Source organism: Sarcophilus harrisii, chromosome 1 (assembly GCF_902635505.1).
Source record: "Sarcophilus harrisii chromosome 1, mSarHar1.11, whole genome shotgun sequence".
NCBI lineage: Eukaryota > Metazoa > Chordata > Mammalia > Dasyuromorphia > Dasyuridae > Sarcophilus > Sarcophilus harrisii.
In genome coordinates this window covers 652,120,674-652,143,384 of record NC_045426.1, presented here as the reverse complement: position 1 = coordinate 652,143,384, position 22,711 = coordinate 652,120,674, and the positions used below count along the sequence as shown (strand labels likewise).

The 22,711-nt window shown below is 34.1% G+C and overlaps 1 protein-coding gene across 4 annotated transcripts in view; it reads right to left on the bottom strand.

The window, feature by feature from the left end:
* Window positions 1-22,711, bottom strand: part of RFX2 (regulatory factor X2) — a 146,128-nt gene that overhangs the window by 122,513 nt on the left and 904 nt on the right. The gene's annotated exons all lie outside the window — the stretch shown is intronic.

Genomic DNA, 22,711 nt, shown 5'->3' with positions numbered 1-22,711 from the left:
GCTGCAATAACTGGAAAACAGTCTAGCAGAAACTAGATATAGACCAACGTATCAAGTTGTACATCAATACAGTAAGGTCAAAATGGATTATCTGCTTTAGGCATAATGATATCATAAGCAAATCAGAGAAGCATCAAATAAATTATTTATGAGATTTATGGGCAATGTAAGATTTTATAATCAGTCAAGAGATAGAAATAATATAGGAGATAAAATGGATAATTCTGATAACATGAAATTTAAAAGTTTCTGCTCAAACAAAACCAATACAGCCAAAAATTAAGAGAAAAAACAGGAAACTGGGGGGCAATGGATGAAAATTTACAAGTTTTTCTGATAAAGGTCTCATTTCTGAAATATAAATGGAATTGAGGCAAATTTATAAAATAAGGGCCATTACCCAATTGATAAATGGTCAAAGGATATGAACAGGTAAAAGAAAAAAAAAAGAATAGCTATCTATAGACATATGAAAAAATGCCATAAATCATAATAATTAGAGAAATACAAATTAAAACAACTCTAAGCTACCACACCTCACACCTATCAAACCGGTTAATATAATAGAAAATGAAGGTAACAAATGCTGAAGGGGATGTAGAAAAAAACAAGGTCACTACTGCACTGTTGGTGAAGCTGTGAATTGGTCCAACCATTTTAGAGAACAATTTGGAACTCTACCCAAAGAGCTACAAAATTGGACACACCCTTTGACCTAGCAATGCCATGACTAGGTCTATCTCAATGAGATAAAAGGAAAAGGACCTATATGTATAAAGATATTTATACTAGCTCTTTTTGTGGTAGCAAAAAATCAGACATTGAGAAGATGATATCAACTAGGGAATGGCTGAACAAGCTGTGGTATATGATTGGGACAGAATACTATTCTGCTCGAAGAAATGAAAAACAGGAAGGAAAAACCTGGAAAGACTTATATGAACTGAAGCAAAGTGAAGTGGCAGAACTAGTACACTGTACACATTAACAGTATATAGCAATAATAATCAATAGTGAAAGATTTAGCTTCTCTGAGCAATAATCTAAGACAACTCCATGATGAAAATGCTATCCACTTTTGGAGAAATGATAAACTCTGAGTGTAGAATGAAGCATTTTTTTTTCATTTCCTTTATTTTTCTTAGTTTGAGGTTATTGTTGTTGTTATTGCTGTTTACAATATGGCTAATAAGGAAATATGTTTCATATGACTTCACATGTATAAAAGGTATTATATTGCTTGCCTTCTCAGTGGGGGGAGTCTAGTGGCTGGTAGTTAGGAGAGAGAATTTAGAATTCAACATTTTTTAAAATTGAAAAAAAAAAGCATATCACTATCCTGGATGACATAATATATGCATATAACAGTTTGTAAAGTACTATAAGTATTATCATAATTAATGACAATTGTTAAAAATAGTTGTCAGTGAAATTTTTCTCAATGAATCTGTTACCTTTTAACTACTAGTAAAAATAGCTTTTTTTCCTCAATGAAATCTAAAGGTAACTTTCTAGATGCCCATAAATTTCAGTGTCTTTAAGTATTTCATGGGCTAACTTGTGCCACAGTAACATCTATGACCTAAAATGTTAATATTTTCCCTTGAAATTGGAAAGTTGTTTTCTCTAATGATAAAAGACACTGGAATGTTCCAAGTCAAGCATACCTGAATTGTCTAAGTGTTGTTCCTGTTGTCTTAAGACAAAATGAAGTGGAAGCAATGGAAAATGAAAAGTACTTAGAAATGATCAATTCAAGTATATAAAAATTCAATCCAATAAGTGTTTATCAAGCACTCAATATGTGCCAGATGGGGATTTTCAAATCTAGTATTGCCTAGATATACAAAGACAAAATGAATTCACAACTGTGGTTTTGTTTTTATTGTTAGAGAAAACAAGATTATAACATGGAGGTAAACAACATGTATACAGACAAGTAAATGCAAATTATATAAAAAATAATTCCTGTGTAGATGCAGGGGTGGGAATTCCAATAGGCTTCCTGTGAGAGGTGGCACTTCAATGGAGCCTCAGGAGATAGGGATTCAAGGAGATGGAGGTGAAAAGGAAGTGCATTCCAAACAGAAGGGACAGGCAGGGCCAAGTAAGGCTGGAGTCTAGGAGAAGAATGTCATGGATAGGAAACAAGTAAACCAGTCAACCAAGAATAATAAGCAATAACTCTAGAAAAGTAGGAGAGCACTAGATTGTTAAGAGCTTTAAATACTAAAAGGTGGTGACTGTATTTTACTTTAGAGGCTTAAGGGAACCACTGTAATTTGAGGAATAACATGATATGATTAGTACTTTCCAAGTATCAAAGACCGGAGGGTAGAATCCAGAAAAGAGGCTATTGTACTAGACCCAGAGACAGTCCATTCAGGTGCCCTACACCTTCAACAAAACCCTTAAGTTTCACATTAGAATAATGATAAAGAAAATAAATAAGAAACTATAGTAAGTTACTTCTTCCAACCCAAAATTTCACAAAGTCCCAGCAGACAAAGAACAATAGGAAAGGAAACTTCCGAAGCAAAGTTGGTGCCAGCAAGAGAAACAGAAAACACATAGCTTTCAAAGCTCTATAGAGGACCTGAAGGAGAGTGATGGCTATCTGAATGGAAAGAAGGTGATAGATGTGAGTTATATTCTACTGATAAATCAATAAGAGCTGAATGTAACAGGTAAGGGAGAAGGAAAAGTTGGGGTTCATTTGGAGACTGGGTAACTGGAAAGATGATGGTACTCTCAACAGAAAAAGGGAAGTTAGGAAGAGAGAAAAGTTCTTTCACAATTTCCAAAGAAAAACTAAAATATATTAAAATTATTTCAAGATCCTAAATATAAAACTATAATGTTAGTATTTGTTACTTTGGTATTTACTCATATTTCCAAACTTCTATCCAAAATTTAATGAGCTTTCTGAAAAAAAAAATAGAGCTTTCTGGTGATTTATTTTTAAGTACCAAACAGTGTAGCAGATCTGAATTTCTGAAAAACCCACCTAATTAAATGACAAATGGAAAGATAATGATGTCTAGGATGACATTTATTTTGAAATAGGAACTGGAGGGAAGCAGATATTCAAAAAGGCATAATGCTGGTTTGTGAACAAATAGTATATAGAAATTTAATATTCTATGCAAAAAGTTTTGGACTTAAAGGAAGCGTAGAGCCAATAAATATCACATTAATGTAGAGATCACTTGAGAAATGTTGAGGTTTTTTTCCATTAGAAATAGATATCAAACAATGTGAAAAGTTGCAACTGTAATAAGATCTTAATCCCAATTAAATATCAAAATCTAGATGAAAGTGAAAAAAAAAAAAAAACTGAGGATGGTAGAAAATAAAGCATGGCTACCAAAAAGAAAGGCAGGCCATTCAACTGCCCCACAACTACTCCAATAACCCTTAAGTTTGCACCAATAAGAGTAACAGTCAAGAAATTTAATAAGAAATTAGAGACTCTTCTACCGCAAAATTGTAAAAGAAATAGGCCAAAAGACAAAGGGCAATAAAGAAAGAAAGCTTCTGAAACAAAGTCAGCACCAACAAGAGAGACAGATCACATATAGCTTTAAGGCTCCATATAGCTTGTAAGGTTTTGTGTTCAGAGGCAATAAGAGCAGAGTCCAGTTAAAAAGCCCCAAAGTAGAGACCTTGAAACAGAATGTCAATAGGTACCAGAATGACTAGGAAATTGCTACAAAACTGAATTACATCACAAACCAGAAGTCACTAAAAACTCTAACATGGAAGTCAGAAGGCCATGAAGGTACACCATGGAGTATCAAAGATCCAAAGGGGCCAAACCTGAGAAATGGAAGTTGATAAAAGAATTCAGGAGTCCCTGAATTCAGAGAAAGACAAACCAGTATTGACTACCATCACACCCTAAAGTAAACCGAGGGCAAACCTTGGTTCTGACATAAAGCCCCAATTCAGGAACTAAAGGTGGAAAAATGAATAAATCAAAGTAAATATCAACAAATATTTTTTAAAAAATCTATTGCAAATCTAACTACATAGCAATTGCAAACAGAAACTCAAAAGAAATAATGGATTTTTCACAAGGACTTCTAATCCTTGAATATTTATTTAAAAGAAATGAAGCATGAGATTAAAAAGATGAAATAAAAACTGAAGGAAAGAATTGGAAGGAAGGTGAAGTAAGTAGTTTCGGAAGTGGCAAACTTTATCACAAAATGGAATCCCTGAACAATACACATCAAACAGATATCAACAAGTCCATGAAACAGCAAGAAATATCAGAACAAAAACCAAAAATATTTTTAAAATACAAGAAAATACCATGTTTTATATCAAGAACAACTAATAAGAAAAACCAGTCAAGTAAAGATAATTTAAGAATCTTTGGATTCTGAAAACCATGACCAAAAAAAAACACAAAACTTGAACACTATATTTCAAGAAATAATTAATGAAAGTTGTCCAGATTTATTAGAATCCCACAACAAAGTGAAAAAAAGATCCACTAATTATCTCTTGAAAGAATCCTCAAAAGGAAAAATTCCAGGAATGAATATTATAGCAAAAATCCAGAGCTCCCACATCAATGGAAAAAATACCAGAAGTATCCAAAAAAAAAAAAAAAAAAAAAAAGCCCAAATATCAAGGAATTACATTCAAGATCATAGAAAATTTGGTAGCTGCTACTATAAATAAGATCTCCTGGAATACTGGAATATTTCAAAAGGCAAAAGATATATGATTACAATAAGAAATAATGTATCCTGAAATTGTGGGTATAATTCTATGAGGGAAAAGAGAGAATGGACCTTTTATGGAAAAAGTCTTGAAATACTTCTGATGAAAAGAGCAGTGCTGAGTTGAAATTTTGAAATTATAATGCAAGAGTCCAGAAATATCTAGAAGGGTAAATTTATCTGTGTAATAAGAAGGAACTACATGGTGATGTAATGCTAACATTCTAATGAGGTAAAAAAGTGAACTTTTAGACTCTTAGTATCTTCAAAGGCTATTAAAGAAGTTAAATAATAAAAAGAGAAGCTTGGAGTTGATTTATTCTTTTCTGAGAGTTTTAAAGAGGAAAGAGACCATATAGAAAAAAGGAAGAAAGGAAGAGAACTCTATTTCTCATTTGATGTATATGAGAAGTATAGGATTCATCTTGTGCCACAATTCCCTTTTATTGTCCTGCCTCAGTTTCCCTAATTGTTCTGCCTCAGTTTTCCTAAATTGTTCTGCCTCAGTTCCTTGAATTGTTCTGCCTCAATCCCCCTGGTTGCAACCCCCTTCCCTGACCATTAGGACTGAAATAATTAGGACTGTAGAGATCTGGCATTCCAAAAGACAAAACACCAGTTGTCCTATTCTCAGATACCTAATTGGTATCCTCTAAGTTCCACACTTTCTGTCTCTAACTATTCCCAGTTTATCAGAATTTATGGTCCCTCTTTCAATGATCAGAACCAGATTGATAGTCTGTCCTTGCAAATTCTGTCCATTTACCAATGCTCGGATTCCACCCCCTGCCTTTGTCTACCCTGATTACTTAGAGCCACGTATATAAAACCTACTGGAATCTCACATTCAAAGCTGATGCTAATCCTGAATGCTTTGAGACATCAGCCCTGGGACCAAAATGCATCCTTTGGTCCCAGAAAATCTCTCCCTCTCAAAAATCCAAATAAAATATTAAAAACTCTCTAATCTCTCTCTTGTCTCATTTTCTTCAGCATTACAATCTGAAATGAACAAAGAAAAGTGGAACACACAAAGAGTTTGGTATAGAAGTGCATTAAAGTCATCCAGGAAACAAGTGGAAATGAAGAAGAGTATATTTAAGAGAAAGGACAAAAATGGGAGGGAATAGCTGTAAGCAAAACAAACTTCCTGATTCTACAAGGAGAATTAAAATGGGAGGGGAGGGAAAAAAGAACTAAACTCTAAGGGGTCTTAAAAGAATGCCTCTTTGACAATTGTAGAATAATTGGGCAAATAATATTATTGACTTATAAAAAATATAAAAGATGATTTCAGAGAATCCTTGGTAATGTGAACTGACAGGAGTAAAATGAGCAGACCTAGGAAGACAATTTACATAAAGGCAATACAATGAAAAACAACTTGGAAAGAATTAAGAACTCTGATCAAAACAAAGATCAACCACATTTCCAGAGCACAGCTTTCAAATACTCAGCACAGCCAAATACTCAGGTACTAAGGCATCACTTAGACTACAACGTTCCCATATGTGACAAAAATCAGATTAAAATATCATTGGGAAATATTTTTTAAAATAAAAAAAAATGTGGTTTTCTAAGTAAATATGTGACCTGCAGAGATCCTTAAGTACATATTAATGGCCCCTGTTTATCAGGGCATTTGACCCTACTGCTCTAAAAGACTTTAATGAAGCTTGAGATAGGTAAACCCAAAATGCAGAAAGATACATATTTGGACATGGCCACTATATATGGACTCATTTTGCTCACCTATGTTTATTTGTTAGAGAGTTGATTTTTTCCTCCCTTTCTCTCAGTTAATGGAGGAGAGAGGAAGAGAAAGGGGGTCAGGAAAGATTATCAATAGTCAGGATGTTTAAAAAAAGAGGTACTGTACTCTAAAAAAAAATAATGCATATAAGTAAACAAAAGGAAACAGACAAGCAGGACAGTTTAGAAAATAATGTGTAAAATGTGTTATAAACTTTTTTAAAAGCAAGCAATGCAAAAAGAGGTTCTGTTTCATGGAGAATTCTTTTTGTGTTCTTTATAATGGAAATATTCTTTCTGAAAGAGATATTTTAAGTTCAGAACAAAAAAATCCAGGAGCTCAATTTTTTCCCAGTGAAATACAAATCTGATTTTTTATAGTGGAACTCAGTAGGAGAAATGGTATTCAATTTGACAGAAATTAGCTGAAAGCAAACTTTTTTGGAACATATGTATTTTGCTCTAAAGAAGTAGCATAAAAAAAGGAGTAGGATATAGAAATGGAAAAATTGTAAATAATTTTCTTTCTGTTCTCTTTTTATTTATATTTTTCTCTTTTGTCTTTTCCTATATTTAGTTCATTTTCTTTTTCCTTCTCAGAACTGACTAGCATAATGGAGATTTCCAAATGAGGATAGAGTGGGGTTAATGGGTGGGAGGCAAAACCAATCAATCAACAAGCATTTATTAAATACTATGTCAGATATTACCTAAGAGATACTAAAAGTGAGAGTCCCTGTCCTCAAGCAACAATACATACTCATTGTATATCAAATTATTTTCCTCATGAAAACCAATATATTATAGAAATTGCTGTTTCTTAAAAAATTAAGTTTACAAAAACAAAACAATCATCAAGTACCATTGTTACTGACCAATATTTCCCTAGCAAGAGAAAGATCTGACTAAATTAGTAGACAATCCACAGAATCTTAACTGAGAAGAAACTGAAAACCTAAGCAAGAGACCCCACAAGAAGTGTGACTAAGGTGTAATCTTTTGATCTTACTCTTTACAAATATACATTTTTAATGCCAGAAAATTCTGCCCTCTATAATTAGGCACAGATATTTTATTCTGGGGTTCTTCAAGTCACATGTATTACAGTAAACGTTCAAAGGCTCCAATGGGACATTACATAGGCCATATAAATTTTAAACTCAAAGAGTAAAAAATTGTAACTCTTCCTTATGACACAAATATCTTATATCTCATTTAAGTCACAATTTCTGTTAACTATTCAGGGAAACGAAGGTGAACTATATATAATTATTCCTGTCCCCCTAACTATTCTAAAATTATGATTCTAGGTTCATAGGATAAGAATTTAGAACTAAAAGGGATGTTATATTTGGAACTTACTTCCTTAACCTGCACTTGGTCCCTTTGTATCAGGATCAACTTCTCAGCTTACAAATGAGTAAACTGAGGAGAAGAGAGATTTATTAAGTACCTTGCCCAAGGTCACAAAGTTAGTAAGTCACAGTGCTAAAATCTGAACTTAGTATATATATAACTTAGTATTCCCTCCAGATCCATTACTTTTTCCAAGTAAATTACCTCATCTTCTTAAGAATCAAGAGAAAGTATAGTTTGAGGAAAAAGTGAATGGTATTTATTTTTTAATGCTCAAAACTTGTAACATGAACAAAGTTGGACCTTAAGGAAGCCTATGAATAAAGTGTAACTCAACTTTGGTTTGTTTTTTTCTTGGTAGGAAAAATAAAATATAAGCAGAACATATATTGCCCTGATAATGACAAGCAGTTGAATGGGTAACCCTTATATAGGTTTTACCAATGAAGTCCTAGAAATAAATACAAAAATGTAATGTTCTTCTCTAAAATTTAATGTTCTCTGGGAGCAGGTTTCTTGGGGGGCTTCTGGAGGCAGCCAGTAATCACCACAAGTGCAGCCAGGGATTAAAGTCCAAATCCTTTATTGTCTCCTTCAAAATCTTATCTCCTTCACTTGGGGCTGGGCTAAGTTTTCTGGAGGCCTTCTGGATCTTGGTTTCAGTATTCTCCACAGGACAGCCTGCCACCATTTCTCTGTCTTCCTTCATTCTGCCCGACTGCTTTCTCTGGCTTGTGAATCTCCTGGACTGAATCCTGGTTAAGGCTCCTAGCTTATATATGCTCTCTTAAAGGTGTGAATCTTGTAGAACTCTAGTAAAATACTAAGTACATAATCATTGTCTCTATCAATTCCAGTGACTTAGCACCTTGTTTCAAGTTCTGGCCCATAATATCTCCTTGTAGGAGCAGATCAATCATACTGAACTATGCTAAATTAGATAATTATTGTCTCTATCAATTCCACTGTCTTAGTACCTTGTAAGAATCCTAACACAAAAAGATCCTGATGGTCTACATTTAGGCAGTTAAAATTTTTATACTGTCAGAATAGTTTGTCTTTTTAGCATCAATATTCTCCTAGTAATGCTAAGTACCTACAAAGTAAAGAACATGATAATTAGGCCTCAAGGGAGATGAAGCAGCCAAAAAGAATCAATTTTATTAAAAGAGTAAAAGAATATGGAATTTAAAGAGATTTTACACTGTTTTCTAGCCTGGTTAGACCATACCTGGTTATATTTTAGGAAAAACACTGATCAACTCAATGACTTCCACTGGTTTTAACCACAAGAATGAAGGGTCCTAAGATCATGCCATATCTCTGAAAATTGGTTAACGGAATGATAATAAGATAAAAAATGATGAGGTGGCTTAAAAGAAACATAATAGCTTTCTTCAGGTTTTTGAAGAGTCAACATTTAGAAAAAGGATGATATTTGCCTAACCCTAGAACACTTAAGTTTCAATTATGTAATCCTATAAATCTCAAAGGTTACCCAAAAAGTAAAAGGAAGATGTATGGTACATACAAGGATATTGCTGCATATTAGTAATAAAGATTTGTGCAAGATGTGATATATTTATCAAAGATATCCATGATTACAAAAAAGTGAGACATATTTACAAAAATATTTATCGCAGCTCTTTTTGCGGTGGTAAAGAACTGAAAAAAAATCCCCTTCTATCGGGAAAAGGCTGAACAAGCTATATAGTATAATATGATGGAATACTATTGTGTTATAAGAAATTAGTAAGGGAAGGGTTTCTGAAAAATTTGGGAAGACTTGTATGAAATGGTGCAAACTGAAATAAGCAAAACCAGAAAAACATACATAATGCTAATATTATAAAGATAATAAATTGTGAAGACCTCAGTATGCCTGATCAACAGAATTATCCCACCCAATTCCAAAGGACTCATGTCTAAATTTGCTATCCTTATCAAGGAGGTAGCTAGGTGGCCTGGAGTCAGAAAAACTCATCTTCATGATCCATTCTCACACTTACTAGCTGGGTGACACTTGGGCAAGACACTTAACCCTGCTTGCCTCAGTTTCCTCATCTGTAAAATGACCTGGAGAAGAAAATGGCAAACTGTGCCAATTTCTCTGCCAACAAAACCCCAAAATGAGGTCACAAAGAGTTGGTCACAACTGAAAAATAACTGAACAAAATCAACAATAGAAGTCTATCTCCAGATAGAAAAATGAAGGACTCAAAATGAAGACAAGTATTTTTTCTTTTTCTTTTCTTCTTTCTTTTTTTGAAACATGGCTAATGTAGGAATTTATTTTTATATGCTTACATATTTTTGGTTTTTTTACCTTCTCATTGGGTGGGGAATAATAATAATTATTGCTACTGTTGTTCTGTGGGGTCTAGTTCCTCATGACCCCAAAAATCACACTGTTCATGGGTTGTTGTTGTTTTTTTTTTAATTTGGCAAAGATACTGAAATGACTTGCCATTTCCTTCTCCAGTGCATTAAGGTAAAAAGAGGTTAAGTGACTTGCTAAGTGATACAACCAAAAAGAAGTACCTGAAGCTAGATTTTAACTCAGATCTTCCTGACTCCAACCATAGCACTAAGTCACCTAGCTACCTCCTAATAATTACAATAGCTAACATTTATAAAATGCCTACTATGTGCAAGGCACTGGGCTAAGTGCTTTATAATTATTATCTCAATTGATCCTCACAATAACCCTGAGAAGACTGAGAAAACTGAGGCAAACAGAGGTTAAGTAGCTTGAGGGATCACACAGCTAGTAAATGTCTGAGGCTAGATATGAACTTAAGTCTTGCTGATACTAAGTACAACATTCTATCTACTGTATTAGCTCACTGCCTCTAGTAGGAGAGGAAAAGAATTTGGAACTAAAAATAATGGATTTAAAAAGTCTTTGTGATGGGAAGGAAAGGAGAAAGGGACGGAAGGAAGAAGGAAAGGAAAGGGAGGGAAGAGGGAAAAAGAAAGGGAAGAAAGAATAGAGAAAGACTGGGAGGGAGGTGGGAAGAAAAGGAAAGGAGGGGACAGCATGGTATAATGTAGCATGCTGACTTGGTCAGGGGATAGAGGTTTGAATACTGGCTCTGACACTAATCTATACGACCACAGGCAATTCATAAACTTGTACAACCTGCTTTCTCATTAACAAAATGAGAGTGATATTTGGAGTTCTCTTTTTACATGGCTGTTGGGAAACAAGCACTTTAAAACTTTAGAAACACGATGTATCTATGATCATGATGATTATATTGTTGTATTAGCTTTTTTAGGAATGACATTCAGCCTCTTTCTGTTGCCTTTCTGGTTATTTGTAATTTCATTTCTTCAGAAGTTATGATGTGCCAAGATTTGTCACTGTGAGAACATCTGTATTTAAAAAAAAAATAGGTATTTGCAGTAGGGTTGAAAGAACTGCCCACTTATATCCCAAAGAGATCTTAAAGAAGGGAAAGGGACCTGTATGTGCAAAAATGTTTGTGGCAGCCCTTTCTGTAGTGGCTAGAAACTGTTAATTGAATGGATGCCCATCAACTGGAGAATGGCTGAATGAATTATGTATATGAGTGTTATGGAATATTATTGTTCTATAAGAAATGACCAACAGAATGATTTCAGAGAGGCCTGGAGAGACTTACATGAATTGATGCTAAGTGGAATGAGCAGAACCAGGAGATCATTATACAAGGCAACAAGATTATATAATGATCGCCTCTGATGGACGTGGTTCTCTTGAACAATGAGATGATTCAAACCAGTTCCAATTGTTCAGTAAAGAAGAGCTACACTCAGAGAAAGAACTCTGATTAAGTGTGGACAACACCATAGCATTTCCATTCTTTGTTATTGTTTGCTTGCATTTTTGTTTTTCTTCTCAGGTTTTTTTCTATCTTTATAGATCTGATTTTTCTTGTGCAGCAAGATAACTGTATAAATATGTATACATATATTGGATTTAACATATACTTTAACATATTTAACATGTATTGGACTACCAATCTAGGGGAGGAGGTAGGGGAAGGAGGGGAAAAGTTGGAACAGAAGGTTTTGCAAAGGTCAATGTTGAAAAATTATCCATGCATATGTTTAGTAAATAAAAAAAAATAAATTTTAAAATATATTTTTAAAAGGTAAAAAAAAAAAAAAAGAACTGCCCACTTCTTGATAGCAATTCAGTCCCATCTCTTCTTCCTTTAAGTTGACAACCAAGCTTAAGTGCTTATTATGTGCCAGGCATGCCAAACCTACATACAAATATATGCTGTTCTTTATTATTATTATTATTATTATTATAACTTTTTATTGACAGAACATATGCCTGGGTAATTTCTTACAACATTATACCTTGCACTCACTTCTGTTCTGACTTTTCCTTTCCCTCCCTCCACCCTCTCCCTTAGATGGCAAGAAGTCTTATACATGTTAAATATGTTATAGTATATCCTAGATACAATATATGTGTGCAGAACCGAACAGTTCTCTTGTTGCACAGGGAGAATTGGATTCAGAAGGTAAAAATAACCCGGGAAGAAAAACAAAAATGCAAACAGTTTACATTCATTTCCCAGTGTTCCTTCTCTGGGTGTAGCTGTTTCTGTCCATCATTGATCAACTGGAACTGATTTAGATGTTCTCTTTGTCAAAGATATCCACTTTCATCAGAATACATCCTCATATAGTATCGTCACTGAAGTATATGATGATCTCCTGGTTCTGCTCATTTCACTTAGCATCAGTTCATGTAAGTCTCTCCAAGCCTCTCTGTACTCATCCTGCTGGTCATTTCTTACAGAACAATAATATTCTATAACATTCATATACCACAATTTACCCAACCATTCTCCCATTGATGGACATACATTCATTTTCCAGTTTTTAGCCACTACAAACAGAGCTGCCACAAACATTTTGGCACATACATGTCCCTTTCCCTTCTTTAGTATCTCTTTGGGATATAAGCCCAGTAATAACCCTGCTGGATCAAAAGGTATGCACAGTTTGATAACTTTTGGGGCATAATTCCAGATTGCTCTCCAGAATGGAGAGAGTTCACAACTCCACCAATAATGCATCAGTGTCCCAGTTTTCCCACCTCCCCTCCTACATTCATCATTATTTTTTCCTGTCATCTTAGCCAGTCTGACAGGTGTATAAGTGGTATCTCAGAGTTGTCTTAATTTGCATTTCTCTGATCAATAGTGATTTGGAACACTTTTTCATATGAGTGAAAATAGTTTCAATTTCATCATCTGAAAATTGTTCATATCCTTTGACTATTTATCATTTGGAGAATGGCTTGATTTCTTATAGAGTCAATTTTCTATATATTTTGGAAATGAGGCCTTTATCAGAACCTTTAACTGTAAAAATGTTTTCCCAGTTTGTTGCTTCCCTTCTAATTTTGTTTGCCTTAGTTTTGTTTGTACAAAGGCTTTTTAATTTGATGTAATCAAAATTTTCTATTTTGTGATCAATAATGATCTCTAGTTCTTTTTTGGTCACAAATTCCTTCCTTCTCCACAAGTCTGAGAGGTAAACTATCCTATGTTCTTCTAATTTATTTATGATCTCGTTCTTTATGCCTAAATCATGGACCCATTTTGATCTTATCTTGGTATACGGTGTTAAGTGTGAATTCATGCCTAATTTCTGCCATACTAATTTCCAGTTTTCCCAGCAGTTTTTTGTCAAATAATGAATTCTTATCCCAAAAGTTGAGATCTTTGGGTTTATCAAACACTAGATTGCTATAGTTATTGACTTATTTTGTCTTGTGAACCTAACCTATTCCACTGATCAACTAATTTATTTCTTAGCCAATACCAAATGGTTTTGGTGACTGCTGTTTTATAATATAATTTTAGATCTGGTACAGCTAAGACACCTTCATTTGATTTTTTTTTCATTAATTCCCTTGAAATTCTTGACCTTTTGTTCTTCCATATGAATTTTGTTATTTTTTTTCTAGGTCATTAAAATAGTTTCTTGGGAGTCTGATTGGTATGGCACTAAATAAATAGATTACTTTAGGGAGTTTTGTCATCTTTATTATATTCGCTCAGCCTACTCAAGAGCACCTAATATTTTTCCAATTATTTAAATCTGACTTTATTTGTGTGGAAAGTGTTTTGTAATTTTGCTCAACTAATTCCTGACTTTCCTTCGGTAGATAGATTCCCAAATATTTTATACTATCGACACATTGTGAATGAAATTTCTCTTTTTATCCCTTGCTATTGGATTTTGTTGGTGATGTATAAAAATGCTGAGGATTTATGTGGATCTATTTTGTATCCTGCAACTTTGCTAAAGTTATGAATTATTCTCTAAGTATACCATCATATCATCTGCAAAGAGTGGTAGTTTGGTTTCCTCATTACCTACTCTAATTCCTTTAATCTCTTTCTCAACTCCTATTGCCAAGGTTGGCGTTTCTAATACAATAATGAATAATAATGGTGATAGTGGGCAACCTTGTTTTACTCCTGATCTTACTAGGAAAGATTCCAGTTTTTCTCCATTACATATGATGCTTACTGACAGTTTTAAATATATGTTCCTGACTATTTTAAGGAAAAGTCCATTTATTCCTGTCCTCTCAAATGTTTTTATTAGGAATGGATATTGGATTTTATCAAATGCTTTTTCTGCATCTATTGAGATGGTTTTTGTTTATTTGGTTATTGATATAGTCAATTATGCTAATAGTTTTCCTAATATTGAACCAGCCCTGCATGCCAGTATAAATCCTGGTATAAATTATACTTTAGTAGTATAAACACTACTAAATCATAGTGTATTATCCTAGGGATGATTTTCTGTAATCTTTTTGCTAATATTTTATTTAAGATTTTAGCATCAATATTCATTAGGGAGATTGGTCTATAATTTTCTTTCTCTGTTTTCAACCTACCTGGTTTAGATATTAGTACCATGTCTGTGTCATAAAAGGAATTTGGTAGGACTCCTTCAATCCCTATTTTTTCAAATAGTTTATATAGCATTGGAGTTCATTGTTCTTTAAATGTTTAGTAGAATTCACATGTAAATCCATCTGGTCTTAGGGATTTTTTCTTAGGGAGTTAGTTAATAGCTTGTTCTATTTCTTTTTTTAAAATGGGACTGTTTAGACTATTTATTTCTTCCTCTGTTAATCTGGTTAAGCTATATATATATTTTTAATTTAATAGCCTTTTATTTACAGGATATATACATGGGTAACTTTACAGCATTAACAATTGCCAAACCTCTTGTTCCAATTTTTCACCTCTTACCCCCCCCACCCCCTCCCCTAAATGGCAGGATGACCAGTAGATGTTAAATATATTAAAATATAACTTAGATACACAATAAATATACATGACCAAAACATTATTTTGGTTAAGCTATATTTTTGAATGTATTCTTCCATTTCATTTAAGTTATCGAATTCATTGACATAAAGTTGGGCAAAGTAACTCCTAATTATTGCTCTAATTTCCTCTTCATTAGTGGCGAATTCTCCCTTTTCATTTTTAAGACTAACAATTTGATTTTCCTCTTTCCTTTTTTTAATCAGATTTACTAAGGGTTTGTCTATTTTGTTGGTTTTTTCATAGAACCAATTCTTAGTTTTATTAATTCAATAGTTTTTTTTACTTTCAATTTTATTGATCTCTCCTTTTATTTTTAGAATTTCAAGTTTAGTGTTTGACTGGGGGTTTTTAATTTGTTCTTTTTCTAGCATTTTTAGTTGCAAACCCAATTCATTAACCTTCTCTTTCTCTATTTTATGCAAGTAGGCCTCTAGAGATATGAAATTTCCCCTTATTACCATATGACGTCTCATTATTGTCATTTTCTTGACATACATAAATTATTATGTCTATGATTTGCTGTTTGACCCAAGCATTCTTTAGTATGAGATTACTTAGTTTCCAATTATTTTTTGGTTTATTTTCCCTGGCTTTTTATTGAATGTAATTTTCATTGCATTGTGGTCTGAAAAGGATGCATTTATTATTTCTGCTTTACTGCATTTGAGTTTGAGGTTTTTATGTCCTAGTATATGGTCAATTTTTATATAGGTTCCATGAACTCTGAGAAGAAAGTATACTCCTTTCTGTCTCCATTTAGTTTTCTCCAAAGATCTATTATATGTAACTTTTCTAGCATTCTATTTACCTCTTTGACTTCTTTCTCATTTATTTTGTCGTTTGAATATATGTTCTTATAGTCTTTCCTCTCTCCCATGCATCCTTTACATAGCTACCAAATCAATCTTTCTAAACATAACTCTGAACTTCTGGGTCAGAGGACTAGCCATTTTCTCCAATCCTCATAAATTGTCAAAATTCTCCAAAATAAGAATTATGAACAAATAGTAAAGCAATTATAGCTGTTGTCTCCATGTGCTAAGGCACCAAGAACCCTGAGGAATGAACAGCACAGAAGGCTAATCCCTAACACACTTGCTCAGCACCCACTTCCCCATCAGCCCCTACATTCTGGCAAGCCCTTCAGACCTGATTTGACACAGGTTTGTGGTCTGGGTTCCACCCCTTACCACCACAGCTGCAATCTCTCTGCAAGTTAACTACATTCTCTCCCCACCCCTAATCAAAGGCTATTTTGCTTTAATCACTAAATGAGTATGGTCTCAGTCAAACTGAGAACTGTTAAAGACCTTAGCATAAAAAGGCTAAGGTCTGCCACTTGCAGCCAGGGTCATCTCTAGCCTTCATCTTTATCTGGCCACTGGTCCCTGATGGCTCCAGAGGACAAAGTGAAGCAGGTGACCTTGCACAGCTTAAATCCAATTCATAGGCATATCATGGCATCACTTTTTTGATGTCATTGTCTTCAAGAATTTAAGAACAAGCAATTCAATTCTGAGGCAACCAACAACAGAACTCAACTCTGCCTTCCTCCACTCTATGTGACAAAGTGAGAGTGCAGAAAAGCAAGCAGCTTGCTCTGCCTGAGGTAGCAGTGTCCAGCCAGAGAGCTCAGAAACTCAGGTAACTGGGGCAGGGTAGCAATAGCTAAGAGGTTGGAGGGGGGGGAGTAGCATTCTACCAGGCACAAAGGGAAGGAAACTGGTCTTTAGCTGAGGCCAGTTAAATCCCCTCAAAAATAACTTGGGACAGAGAATGAGGCCAGTGAAGAGGAAAATGAGAGATCTGAGGTCCAGTCCTGAGAATTGCTATCAAAGGAAAAGCAACCAAAGCAAGTGACCAGGAATATGAAAACCAAAAACTGGTTTTTCTAACAATTTGGCTCCAGGCTACCTTTTCTAGCTTAATTGCATATAATCTCTCTATAATTCTAGACCTGTCTATAATGCTTGGATACAATATTCTTTCTATTTCCCACAATCATACCTATATCCTTTGCCTGGAATGTACTCTCTCCTTATTGCCATCTCACAGAATCTCTAGCTTCCTTCAAAATTTATCTTAAATGCTACCTATCAAGTGTAGTCTTTGTTTGATTTCCCCCAACTCCTAGTGACTCCTCCCTTCCCCATGGCCTGGTACTTTTCTTGTATTTATAAGTGTACATGCTCTTTCTCCTCTTTGAATGTAAGCTTTGTGAACAGGAATTGTTTTGTCTTTATATCCCCAGGACCCTAGTACAGTGTCTGGCACTGTGCCTAATAAATGCTTGTTGACTACTGTATAGAAATAATAATAATAGAATTTATATAGCACACGTTATACATTTTATTTGATCTCTATAAAAACCCTGGGAGATAAGCACTATTATTTTCATTTTACAGATGAGGAAACTAAGGCAGACAGAGATTAAATACCCTGCCCAGGATAACAGAGTTAGTAAATCAGAGAGCAGATCTGAATTCAGGTCTTTTCTCCAGATTTAACAATCTTGTTCACTATGCTACCTCCATGTCTATTAAGTAATTTTAATATTCTGAATTTCATAAACACTTTTTGTTTTAAAGTCAAATTTATGTAACATACTGCGGACTCATTTATTTTATATGTGGATATTCTAGATGTGTATCTACTGATAATCTCATAGAAAAGTCAGGTCTATTTTTAGGAAATTCATTAATTCACAACTAGCAAAAATAAATAAATAAAGCAGTAGCATAAAAAGCAACAAAGACTCATAGCACAAAAGCCAAATTCATGCTCTAGGCATTAGAAATAAATTCCAGGACAAAGAATTGAGATGAACTAAAGCTGCTTCTAAGGACTGACTTCAAGTTGTGGCGTGTACCTCAGGACAGTCCTCTGCTCCAAATGGCCTATTTCCAAACTCCAACTGAGCTGGCATTCAAAAGAGAGATAAAAGAAGAGAAACTGGTTTCAAAATGTTTGCAGCAAATAACTTCTGTCTACAGTTTGGCCATTTAATATAGCCTAGCAATAAACATGATGCTCTAATACTGAGTTAGAGAGATCTACATTTGTGGTACAGAATTTGGGTCAAGATTACTTTTTTTTTTTTTTTTACTCATTCTATTACCTATGTTAGCCATTTGCCCTAAATCTGACGTTCTACCCTAAACCAACTTTCAGAAAATGAATTCAGGAGTGGAGGCAGGATGGTACAATTTGAGGAATCAAAATTTAAAATTAGAAAATGTATAGCTGAAGTCTACTATATACTTGCTGAGTTACATTAGACTTATGACTACATCTCTGGGCCAGATGAGTTGTTTAGGTTAAAGCAATGCTAAGGTCACTTACACCTTTGACTTCTGTGATGTTTATGAAAGTCTCCCCAATAAATCAAATGATTTCAAGTTCATCAACTCAACCAACCAAAAAAATGAGACTTCTTATTGTGGTCAATATATTTTTTGGGGGGGCTGGCCAGCACAGAATATTTTTTAAACCATCATTTTGAGTTGATTTTCCCTAGCTACTTAAAAATCAACCAAGTGATTCTCGTTTCAGGTATTGACTAGTCTATTAAATTAGCAGTTTGTCAAGTCTTCTACATTAAAAAACATGGCATAACACATAAATCCTCTCAAAATTTTCCATTTTCCATTCATAAAGTTTTTCTACTTAGCAAGTTCAAGTTTTTCAGTGCCATACAAATCCATATTTGTCTTTTGCTATAAAGACTTCTAAATTATGATAACTTATATCTCTACAAAATTTAACAGGGTTTAGTTTGATTTGCCTAACCAAAGTACAAGACAGTGAAAGAAGCAAATGTTGCAAAAGTTATTATCCCCACTTTACAAGAGAGGAAATTAGGATCAGAAATACTGTGTTGTGTAAAAAAGCTGCTACTAAGTGGCAAAGGTGAACCACATCATCCTCAATTCTCTCTTTGTCCTGAACTTTCAAAGGATTATTCTGTCATGGTTTTCCTTTCTATTTGATACTTCTTGTCTCTCCTAAGCCAGCCTCCATACCAATTTGGCTCTTGTCCTTATACTAACAAAAATGTTCCTTCCTTTTCCCCATGCCTACTTTCCCAGTGATCTTATGGTTCCTAATACTTTTGGAGGAAAAAAACTCAAGTATGTCTCAAGCTCCAAATTTCTGTCTTAACTAGAAATTGTGTCCTGAAGGGAAGCAACTAACCACAATCTAGTTTAAATGAGGAAAAGAGGGCATTTAAAAATTTTATACACACACACACACTATTCTACTCCTAGTTTTAAACTTCTCAGAGTAGCATGACTGCCCAATTATTATTATTAATTATTAAAGTTGATTGTTTTAACTTAAAAATTAAAAGCAGAGAATAAAATGTATATATTATTCAAAATCCAGTTAGGAAACCTTTGGGATATTAAAAAAAATAAATGTTTAAAATAATAAATATTAAGGTAAAGGATCTTAAATGTCTATGATTATATGATGAAAAGAATCAGTCAATCATTTTCTCATATTGTGAAGTCCCTTAAGGTCCTTCACAATGTTGATACTAATTCCTATGATTTCAAATGCATTAGTAATCTTTAATCTAAATCTAAAATTTAAGGGAAATGGTATATATATTGGGGTAAGCAAGTGGGTAGGAAGCCCTAAAGCACAAAAATGAGGTTCAGATAAAATTTCAATTTAACCCACACTGGTGTGTATTTACCTAAGTCACAGTTTCATAGTAAATACTGTTAAACTATAAATAATGTGGTCATCTTAAATTAAGGTGAAAGAGGTTCTTCCACAATGATAACCAAGTTCATGATCAGGAGTTAGTAATATATGAACTACCTGTAACTTGCTTTGTAACTATGGATAATTAAATTATTCATTAATTTCTCATTGAGAATTACAAATTGACAATTTGGAACTATGCTCAAAAAGTTATCAAACTGTGCATACCCTTTGATCCAGCGGTGTTACTATTGGGCTTATATCCCAAAGAGATCATAAAGAAGGGAAAGGGATCTGTATGTGCACAAATATTTGTGGCAGCCCTCTTTGTAGTGGCCAGAAATTGGAAACTGAGTGAATGCCCATCAATTGGAGAATGGCTGAATAAATTGTGGTATATGAATATTATGGAATATTATTGTTCAGTAAGAAATGACCAACAGGATGATTTCAGAAAGGCCTGGAGAGACTTACATGAACTGATGCTGGGTGAAATGAGCAGGGCCAGGAGATCATTATATACTTCAACAACAATACTATATGATGATCAATTCTGATGGACCTGGCCTTCTTCAACAATGAGATGAACCAAATCAGTTCCAATGGAGCAGTAATGAACTGAACCAGCTACGCCCAGCTAAAGAACTCTGGGAGATGACTAAGAACCATTACCCTGAATTCCCAATCCCTATATTTCTGCCCACCTGCATTTTTGATTTCCTTCACAGGCTAATTGTACAATATTTCAGAGTTCGATTCTTTTTGTCCAGCAAAATAACGGTTTGGTCATGTATACTTATTGTGTATCTAATTTATACTTTAATATATTTAACATCTACTGGTCATCCTGCCATCTAGGGAAGGGGGTGGGGGGAAGGAGGGGAAAAATTGGAACAAAAGGTTTGGCAATTGTCAATGCTATAAAATTACCCATACATATAACTGTAAATAAAAAGCTATTTAATTTAAAAAAAAATACTCTTGGGGAAAAAAAAGAGAATTACAAATTGAGAAGTAGAAAGCAAGGCTCATTCATTTATCTGGAATGGTTTTACATAAAGTGTTCAATAACTGGCTTATGAAAACATGTTGAGGTATAATTTTTACTAAAGGATCAGTTACTTGGAGCTATTATTCAACTATTATTCAGGCTCCAATCAGCTGAAACACACTATTTCCCAAAAGTCTTAATATTGCTCGAAACTGTTAAAATTTAAAACTACCCAGAATATTAAAAAACACCCAGACACTGAGTCTAAGACTCTGGGACAGTAGTTGACCAAAAAGTCTTAATACTGTTTTAAGTTTATTGTTGTTCAGTCAAGTCTAACTCTTCATAACACTGTTTGAAATTTTCTTGGCAAAGATACTACACTCCACTACAGTGGAATGCCATTTCTTTCTTCAGCTCACCTTATAGATGAGGAATCTGAGGCAAAGAGTGGTATGTGACTTGCCCAGGGTCACACAGTAAATTGTCTGAGGTCACATTTGAACTCAAGCCTTCCTGACTCCAGGCCCACCACTGTTTTTAGTTGAGTTTTACTAGTTGTGAGGTATAAAATATCCCCCAAATCTAATAACCGTTCCTAAAAAGATACTAAGACTTTTGGCCCAGACATTTTTTCTTTTACACACTTTTATAGAGTAGCCTTTTATAGACCAATAAAAGCGTTAAGAAAACTGGACAAGAACCTAAATCCATTTGACCTATCTTTTCTCATTAAGATATATAGTAAGAATAAAATGAATACAATCAGTTTCCCTTTTTTTGCAGGTTTTTGTGCTTGAGAAGGTGAGCGCTTATTTCCAAAGTTAGTTCATATCTTTTAAGACTGAGAATTAGGAAAAAGGAATGGGAAGTACATTCCAAAGGCCAGAGAGGAAATTTCCTCAAACTATAATACCTCTTTATTACAAACTTAAAAAAAAAAAAGTTTCAGTACTTCAAAGAAAAGATTGAAACTTAAAAATAAAAACCATAAAGGGAAATGGAGCAAAAGTAAGTGAAAAGAAAAGTTGAAACAGAAATCTCACTGGATAATACACAGAGAGAGGAAAGGCATTTCTGAGGCCACTATGGAGTTCAAACACCTCATTTTTGAGCTGCAGAAACTGAAACCCAGCAAAATGTAGTCACTTGCCTACATATTAGTGTCAGAGGTGGGATCTGAGCCTGGATCCTCTGAAAACAAGCTGAATCAGTGCTCTTTTCCACTATACCATGCATTTTACCCAAAAGAAATTTTTTATAAAAGGAAAAAATCAGAACTTCGGTAATCATATTGAGAAGGATTTGATAAAAATAGAACAATGTAAGTGGCAATCATTTTACAAAGAATAAAAATGGCTAGAAAACAAGAGATGGGTAAATCGAGAAAAATTTAAAATCAACTTAAATAACTATTCCATTATCTCCCACTGTCTCCTCCTCCCCCCCTTTAATTATTATTCCTGCCGTAACAAGAGTTTAAAAACTGGAAAACGAAACTTGTTTAGTCACATGAATGGCAAGAATATCATGACATTGTAAGTCTCATTTACATATCAAGTTTAAAAATGTCATTCCATCAAAGACTGTAAAGTTAGGAGAGATTCCCTTTTTGGGATCCGGGAATCTGTTTAAAAACAAACTGCAAGGGAAAAAAAAACTGCACAGATGGAGAGGAGTTTGATGTCGGCAATCGCTGTGTGAAAATCATGGAAAGAGAACAAGAAACGTAAGGAACTTAGATGAGATCGATTTTTCTAAAATGAAAATGAGGGGGGCAAGAATAGCAAAAGTACTTATTC